Genomic DNA, 9,119 nt, shown 5'->3' with positions numbered 1-9,119 from the left:
CAGGCAAGAGAAAGAAATCAAGGGTATTCAGTTAGGAAAAGAAGAAGTCAAATTGTCCCTGTTTGCTGTTCAGGGTTTCTAATTCTTCCTGATTTAAGTTAAGGGGATTGTATATTTCCAGGAATTTATCCATCTCCTCTGAGTTTTCTAGTTTGTGTGCGTAAAGGTGCTCATAGTAATCTTGAATGAAATTTTGTATTTCTGTGGTTTCAGTTGTAATAGCTCCCATTTCATTTCTAATTGAGCTTATTTTGATCTGCTCTCTTTTCTTGGTAAATCTTGCTAATGGTCTAACAATTTTATCTTTTCTTAGAACCAGCATTTTGTTTCATTTGTCTTCTGTATTTTTTTGTTCAATTCAATTTAGCTCTGCTCTTAGTTCTGCTCTTATCTTGGTTATTTCTTCTCTTCTGCTGGGTTTGAGTTTAGTTTGTTCTTATTTCTCTAGTTCCTTGAGGTATGACCCTAGATGTTTATTTGTGCTTTTTCAGACTTTTTGATGTAGACATTTAATGCTGTGAACTTTCCTCTTAGCACTACTTTAGCTGTATCCCAAAGGTTTTGATAGGTCATATCACTATTATTGTTCAGTTCAAAGAATTTTTATATTTTCATCTTGATGTCATTATTGACCCAGTGATCATTCAGGAGCAGGTTATTTAATTTCCATGTATTTGCATGGTTTTAAAGGTTCCTTTTGGAGTTGATTTCCAATTTTATTCCACTGTGGTCTGAGAAAATATTTGGTATAATTTCAATTTTCTTAAATTTATTGAGACTTGTTTGGTGCCCTAGCATATGGTCTATCTTGGAGAAAGTTCCATGTGCTGATGAATAGAATGTGTATTCTGTGGTTGTTGGTTACAATGTTCTGTGAATACCTGCTGTTAATGCCATTTGTTCTAGGGTATAGTTTAAATCCATTGTTTCTTTGTGGACCTTCTGTCTTGATGGCCTGTCTAGTGCTGTCAGTACAGTATTGAAGTCCCCCATTATTATTGTGTTGCTGTCTATTTCATTTCTTCGGTTTAGTAGTAATTATTTTATAAATTTGGATGCTCCAGTGTTCGGTGCATATATATTTAGGATTGTGATATTTTCCTGTTGGACAAGGCCTTTTATCGTTATATAATGTCCCTCTTTGTCTTTTAAAACTGCTGTTGCTTTAAAGTTTGTTTCATCTGATATAAGAAGAGCTAATCTTGCTAGCTTTTGGTGTCAATTGCGTAGAATGTCTTTCCACCCTTTACCTTAAGTTTATGTGAGTCCTTATGTGTTAGGTGAGTATCTTGAAGGAGGCAGATACTTGGCTGGTGAATTCTTATCCATTCTGCAATTCTGTATCTTTTAAGTGGAGCATTTAGGCCATTTACATTCAAAGTTATTATTGAGATGTAAGGTACTATTCCATTCATTGTGTTATTTGTTGCCTGAATACCTTGGTTTTTATTTATTTATTGTCTTTTTGTTTTACAGGTGGTATTAGTCCATTTTCATGCTGCTGATAAAGACATATCTGAGACTGGGCAACTTACAAAAGAAAGAGGTTTAATGGACTTACAGTTCCACGTGGTTGGGGAGGCCTCACAACCATGGTGGCTGGTGAAAGGCACATCTCACATGGTGGCAGACAAGAGAAGAGAAGAGGGCTTGTGTAGGAAAACTCCCATTTTATTTTGTTTGTTTCTTTTTGTTTTTGTTTTTTTTCAGATGGAGTTTCTCTCTTGTTGCCCAGGCTGGAGTGCAGTGACACTATCTGAGCTTACTGCAACCTCTGCTCCCAGGTTGCAGTCTCAAACTCCTGACATCAGGTGATCTACCTGCCTTGGCTTCCTAAAGGGCTGGGATTATAGGCATCAGCCACTGTGCCTGGTCCGGAAACTCCCGTTTTGAAAACCTTCAGATCTCATAGGACTTATTTGCTGTCACGAGAACATCATGGGAAGGACCTGCTCCTTTGATTCAATTACCTCCGACCGGGTCCCTCCCACAACACGTGGGAATTTAAAATGAGATTTGGATGGGGACATAGCCAAACCATATCATTCTGTCCCTGCCCCTCCCAAATCTCATGTCCTCACATTTCAAAACCAATCATGCTTTCCCAACAGTCTCCCAAACTTTAGCTCATTTCCGCATTAACTCAAAAGTCCGCAGTCCAAAGTCTCATCTGAGATAAGACAAATCCCTTCTACTTAGGAGTCTGTAATATAAAAAGCAAGTTAGTTACTTCCTATATACAATGGAGGAATAGGTATTGTATAAATATGGCTGTTCCAAATCAGAGAAATTGGCCAAAACAAAGGGGCTACAGGCCCCACACAAGTCCAAAATCCAGTCAAGTAGTCAAATCTTAAAGCTCCAAAATGATCTCCTTTGACTCTATGTCTCACAACCAGGTCATTCTGATGAAAGAAGTGGACTCCCACAGCCTTGAGCAGCTCTGCCCCTGTGGCTTTGCAGGGTATAGCCTCCCTCTTAGCTGCTTTCATGGACTGGTGCTGAGTGTCTGTGGCTTTTTGAGGTGCACGGTGCAAACTGCAAGTGGATCTACCATTCTGGGATATGGAGGACGGTGGCCCTCTTCTCACAGCTCCACTAAACGGTGCCACAGTAGGGACTCTGTGTGGGGGCTCCAATCCCACATTTCCCCGCCACACTGCCCTAGCAGACGTTCTGCATGAAGGTTCTGCCCCTGCAGCAAACTTCTTCCTGGACATTCAGGCATTTCCATACATCCTCTGAAATCTAGATTGAGGTTCTCAAACCCCAATTCTTGACTTCTGTGCATGCACAGGCTCAACACCACATAGGGGCTGCCAAGACTTTGGGCTTGCACCCTCTGAAGCCATGGCCCAACCTTTACATTGGCCCCTTTCAGCCATGATTAGAACAACTGGGATGCAGGGCCCCAAGTTCCTAGATTGCACACAGCAGAGGGACCCTGAGCCTGGCCCACAAAACCATTTTTCCTCCTAAACCTTTGGGCCTGTGATGGGAGGGGCTGCTGCAAATGTCTCTGATATGCCCTGGAGACATTTTCTCCACTGTCTTGATGATTAACATTCAACTCCTTGTTATTTATGCAAATTTATGCAGCCATCTTGAACTTCTCAGGAAATGGAATTTTCTTATCTATCACATTGCCAGGCTGCAAATTTTCCAAACTTTTATGCTCTGTTTCCCTTTTGAAACTGAATGCCTTTAACAACACCCAAGTCACATCTTGAATGCTTTGCTGCTTAGAAATTTCTTCCCCCAGATACCCTAAATCATCTCTCTCAAGTTCACAGTTCCACAAATTTCTAGGACAGGGATAAAATGCCACCAGTCTCTTTGCTAAAACATAACAAGAGTCACCTTTGCTCTAGTTCCCCCACAAGTTCCTCATCTCCATCTGAGACCACCTCAGCCTGGATTTTATTATCCATATAATTATAAGCATTTTTGCCAAAGCCATTCAACACGTTGCTAGGGAGTTCCAAACTTTCCCACAGTTTCCTGTCTTCTTCTGAGCCGTCCAAACTGTTTCAACCTCTGTTTCAATCTTTTCAGCAGCCCTCCACTCTACTGGTACCAATTTACTGCATTAGTCCATTTTCATGCTGCAGATAAAGACATACCTGAGACTGGGCAATTTACAAAATAAAGAAGCTTAATGGATTTACAGTTCCATGAGGCTGGGAGGCCTCACGATTATGGTGGAAATTGAAAGGCACATCTCATATGGAGGCAGACAAGAGAAGAGAAGAGAGCTTGTGCAGGAAAACTCCCATTTCTAAAACCATCAGATCTCATGAGACTTACTTGCTATCATGAGAACCATCACAGGAATGTCTTCCTCCCATGATTCAATTACCTCCCACTGGATCCCTCCCACAACACATGGGAATTCAAGATGAGATTTGGGCGAGGATACAGCCACACTGCATCATAGGTCTTGTGAGATTTGTGCTTTAAATAGTTTCTGTTTTGATGTGTTTCCAGGATTTGTTTCAAGATTTAGGGCTTCTTTTAGCAGTTCCTGTAGTGCTGGCCTGTTAGTGGTGAATTCTCTCTGCACTTGTTTGTCTGAAAAAGCATGTATCTTTTCTTCATTGATGAAGTTTGGTCTCACTGGATACAAAATTCTTGGCTAATAATTGTTTTGTTTAAGGAGGCTGAAGATAGGGCCCCAATCCCTTCTAGCTTGTAGGGTTTCTGTTAACCTGATAGGTTTTCCTTTATAGGTTACCTCATGTTTTTGCTGCAATGCTCTTAAGATTTTTTTCCTTTGTCTTGACTTTAGATAACCTGATGGCCATGTGCCTAGGTGATGATCTTTTTGTGATGAATTTCCCAGGTGCTCCTTGGGTTTGTATTTGGATGTCTAGACCTCTAGCAAGGCCAGAGAAGTTTTCCTTTATTATTCCCCCAAATAAGTTTTCCAAACTTTTAGATTTGTCTTCTTCCTCAGGGGCACCAATTATTCTTAGGTTTGGTTGTTGAACATAATCCCAAACTTCTTGGAGACTTTGTTCATTTTAAAAATTCTTTTCTCTGTCTTTGTTAGATTGTGTTATTTTTAAAACATTGTCTTCAACTCTGAAGTTCTTTCTTCTGCTTTTTTGTTTCTGTTGCTGAGGCTTTTCAGTACATTTTGCATTTCTCTAAGTGTGTCCTTTATTTCCTGAAGTTGTGATTATTTTTTATGTATGCTATCTATTTCACTGAAGATTTTTTCCTTCATTTGTTGTATCATTATTTTTTAATTTCCTTTAGTCGGACTTCGCCTTTCTTTGGTGCCTCCTTGAGTAGCTTAATGATCGACCATCTGAATTTTTTTTTCTGGCAATTGAGGGATTTCTTCTTGGTTTGGATCTGTTGCTGGCAAGCTAGTGTGATTTTGGGAGAGTGTTAAAGAACCTTGTTTTGTCATATTGCCAGAATTTTCTCTGGTTCCTTCTCACTTGGGTAGGCTATCTCAAAGGGAAGATCTGGAGCTCAAGGCTGCTGTTCAGATTCTTTTGTCTTATGGGGTACTCCCTTGATACTGTACTCACCTTTTCCTAGGGATGTGGCTTGCTGAGAGCCTTACTGTAGTGATTGTTATTTCTCTTCTGGATCTAGCCACTCAGTGGGCAACCAGGCTCCTGGCTGGTACTGGGGGGTGTCTGCACAGAGTCCTGTGATGTGAACCGTCTTCAGGTCTCTCAGCCATGGATTCCAGCACCTGCTCTGGTGGAGGTGGCAGGGGAGTGAAATGGACTCTGTGAGTGTCATTAGTTGTATTATTATTGTTCATTGCACTAGTTTTATGCTGGATGGCCTCCTGCTAGGAATTGGCACTTTCAAGAAAGCATGAGGTGTGGTAATATAGGGAGGATCAGACTGTGGATGGGGCCCTAGAACTCCCAAGAAAATATGATCTTTGTCTTTAGCTACCAGGGTGGGTGGGAAGAACCATCAAGTGGAGGCAGGGTTAGGCATGGCTGAGCTCAGACTCTTTTTGGGTTGGGCTTTCTGCAGTATAGGCTTCATCCAGGTCACGTGCAACTTAAAAAGCTGGTCTCATTCCCACCACACACCCCCCTAACAGCACCGAGTTTGTTTCCAGGCAGTGGGCAAACAGGGCTGAGAACTTGCCCCAGGATACCAGCCTCCAAACTGAGAAAGCAAGCAGGGCTTTCTCACCTCCCTGCCTGTCAAGTCTGCACGCCATATTCATGCTCTCTCCCGAGTTCTGGTCAGAAAACTTCCTGTTCACTTGGAATTATTACACAATTCATCTGGAGGTTTCCTTCTCCCTGTGGTCTTTTCCCAGTTCCTCTGGCAGCCTTACCCAAGGACCCCTGAGAGACAAGTCAGAAATGGCTTCCCTGGGGACCAAGAGTGCCTACAGGTCTTTTCCTGCTTCTTCCTCTACCCCTGTATTTCACTCTGCTCTCTAAATTATCTCAGCTCCAGGTAAGTTCAAATTCTTCTCCTGTGATCTGGACCTTCAGTGAGGGTGTGTGTTCAGGGGTAGACAATCCCCCTTTCCCACTTTCACAGTTTGGGCATTCACAGTATTTGCGCTGTCTCCCAGGTTCTGTAGGAGCAATCTGTCTCCTTTATAGGGTCTGTGGATTCTCTTGGCTTTCCTGATATATTCCTGCAGTAGTTCTTGGAGCAAAAGTTTACGATGTGAGTCTCCACAAGCTGCTTTTTCTGTCTGAGTTGGAGTTGTCATTTAGTTCTGTCTCCTATCTGCCATTTTTTTTGGATTTTAGGTATCCTTAGCATACTAGTCCACTTTCACACTGCTAATAAAGACATACCCAAGACTGGGCAATTTACAGAAGAAGGAGGTTTAATGGCCTCATGGCTCCATGTGGCTGGGGATGCCTCATAATCATGGCTGAAACTGAAGCCATGTCTCACATGGCAGACAAGAGAAGACAGCGTGTGCAGGGACACTTCCCTTTATCAAACCATCAGATCTCATGAGACTTCTTCATGATCACAAGAATAGCATGGGAAAGACTCACCCCCTTGATTCAATTACCTCTCACTGGCTCCCTCCCATGATACATGGGAATTGTGGGAGCTACAATTCAAGATGAGATTTGGGTGGGGACATAGCCAAACCATATCACTAACCACAAAAAAAGGGATAACTATGAGAAGAGATAGATATGAAAATCTTTTTGATGGTAGTAATCATCTTACTATGTATATACATATATTCAAAAATCATGTTTTACATATTAAATATGGATAATAAAATATAAAATAAAGTTCCCTTTAAAAGGTAAAAAAGAAAACAAATTGACTTCATATAAATCATACCGACTGTGGGAAATGGATTTGGATAGCAGCAGAGGAGGACCTATTCTTCTTCCTATTTTGGGTCCCTCTGAAGTCTCCCTAAGGTTTATGGGTTTTAATGGGCTGAGAGCAAGTCTAATGCAGCTGAAACTTCCTTGAAGTGCTGCAACACTGGATGAAAGCCAGCAGGAACAGGTTTCTCATTTCAACCAAAGAGATTCAAAGGCTTAGACAGAGGACATAACAAAGCTATCAGTTTTTTTTTTCTTTTTCTTATAATGTGCTTTGTCTGAAAAAAAAAAAACCCTACTTTTATAAATGTGAATCGACCGTAAGAGAAACTAGTTTATATGTACTCTCTGAGACCAGAAATTAGTATTTTCAAATTGAGATGAAATAATTCCCTTAGGAAAAATACTTTTCTGATCATTTACAGATTTAGACTCTGGCATTTGTAGGCTTTTCATTCAAGCCCTTATATATTCATTCATTTCACTCAGTCATTCATAGTAGCCTTTATCAAGTGCCTGCTGTTTTCTCAGTCTGCCTCTCCTATTATTTCTTTGAACAGCAACCTATTTAGAAGGCTGCTAAAAAGATTGGCAAGTTGATTGTTATTTTTAAGTGCAATCTGAATGCCGGAAATATGAAGGTTGTTGGAAAGGGCTTTAGAAATAGGCTCATCATTCCTGCTGAGAATTTGCAGGGAGCCTTCTGAAAACTAATTGCCAGGGGAAATGCCACCTGCAAGGCTCTGTATTTCCTCTTACAAATTCACAAGGCACGCCTGGGATGGGACTCACACTGACCCTGCTTGCTGATTCACGTGGAGCCTCTTCTTGTCCTTTAGTTTCAGTATTTTTTTTTTTTTTGCCACGCAAGTCCTTGGCAGTTAACATCGCAGCTTCCCAGGTGACCGAGTAGGGAAGATTAGATACTTCTTATGAAAGTCAGCATAAAATAAAGATTTCAGAGACCAATGAAAGAGACATTTCCACAGCAGGTATCTTGGCTGTTTTGATGTTCTTTCTTTTTGACGATAGAGAAACCAACTTCTTGGTTAAAAGTAAATGCATAAGTTCCCTGAGAAGTTGTACACAGTCAAGTACTCATGTTATATCAATGTACCTTCCCTGCCTATTAAATAAGATCCAACTGCGTCTTCGCATATGGGACGAGTTAGCCCAATTCTTTAGAGAAGATATAAAATTAATGAAATATTTAATTTATATTACATCATGCCAACTATTGTATCTGACCAAAATGTTCACTTACTGACTAGTGATGAGGTACCATATAGAGATAATTCACATTTCTTCCTGAGAATTACAAGATGAAAGAATTATTTGTCCATATGATTACATTTATTCTGAATGTGTGGGGATGGAGAAAGAGCAACTTACAGCGCGTTTTGTGTGTTCTTTATGTAAAAATGATATGATAAAAAAGCATTAATTTCTTAGTTCTCCATCTTAATTTGTCAGTGTAGATATTGGCTTTCCCCAAGACACTTAGGTGTTTATTAGGAATTTCTATGTCAAATAAAATTTTGTAATGAGTAAAAAATTGTATGATTGTTGTATGTGTGAAGCTGAAGAATGAGTATGCATACATGCATATGGGTGCTTTAAATAAGTAGCAAAAAAGTTAAAAGTACTTTAAAAATAAATGTGCTAATTAAAAAAATGTATTTGGCCTAAAGCATGTTTTTTCCTTTTATGTAGATTTTTAAATTAGTATTTTGCTCAAATATATTTCTTGGCACTTGTACTGGGCAGGCCTGCCTTATTCTACCAAAATTCTCCCTGAGTACTGAGCCTGCTATCCTCTGCAGCCTTGCTGCTTTAAAGTGTGATCTGAGGCCCAGTGATATTGACTTTTCTTGCAAGCTTGTTATAAATGTAGAATCTCAAACCCTGCTCCTCACCTAGTGAATCAATCTTCATTTTAGCAAAATCCTTGTGTAATTCGCATGTACCTTAAAGTTTGAGAAGTGCTCCTCTTCAGAGCTGTTTTTGAAAATCAAACACATCATCAACACCTCCATACCTTTTCTTCTTCTTGTGTTCCTTGTCTCCATTAATGATATTGCAATCTTTCCAGTTAGCCAGACGGAATATGACAGTCATATTTGTCACTTCCATCTCTCATGTTCCTCACATCCCATCCATCTTCAAAGCCTAGCAGTTACACATTTTCAACATCTCTTGACTTTGTCATCGCCTTTCTTTTCCTACTTCTAATCTCCTTGTTCACAGTCTAGTAAGCTTTCATCAGACTGTGAAGTCATCATGAAATTTGTTTTTTTTTTTTTAAATGGCTCATTAATC

The sequence above is a fragment of the Colobus angolensis genome, unplaced genomic scaffold (genome assembly GCF_000951035.1).
Source record: "Colobus angolensis palliatus isolate OR3802 unplaced genomic scaffold, Cang.pa_1.0 Scaffold751, whole genome shotgun sequence".
Classification (NCBI taxonomy): domain Eukaryota; kingdom Metazoa; phylum Chordata; class Mammalia; order Primates; family Cercopithecidae; genus Colobus; species Colobus angolensis.
The sequence above is the reverse complement of the archived record's forward strand: the minus strand, read 5'-3'. Positions refer to the sequence as shown.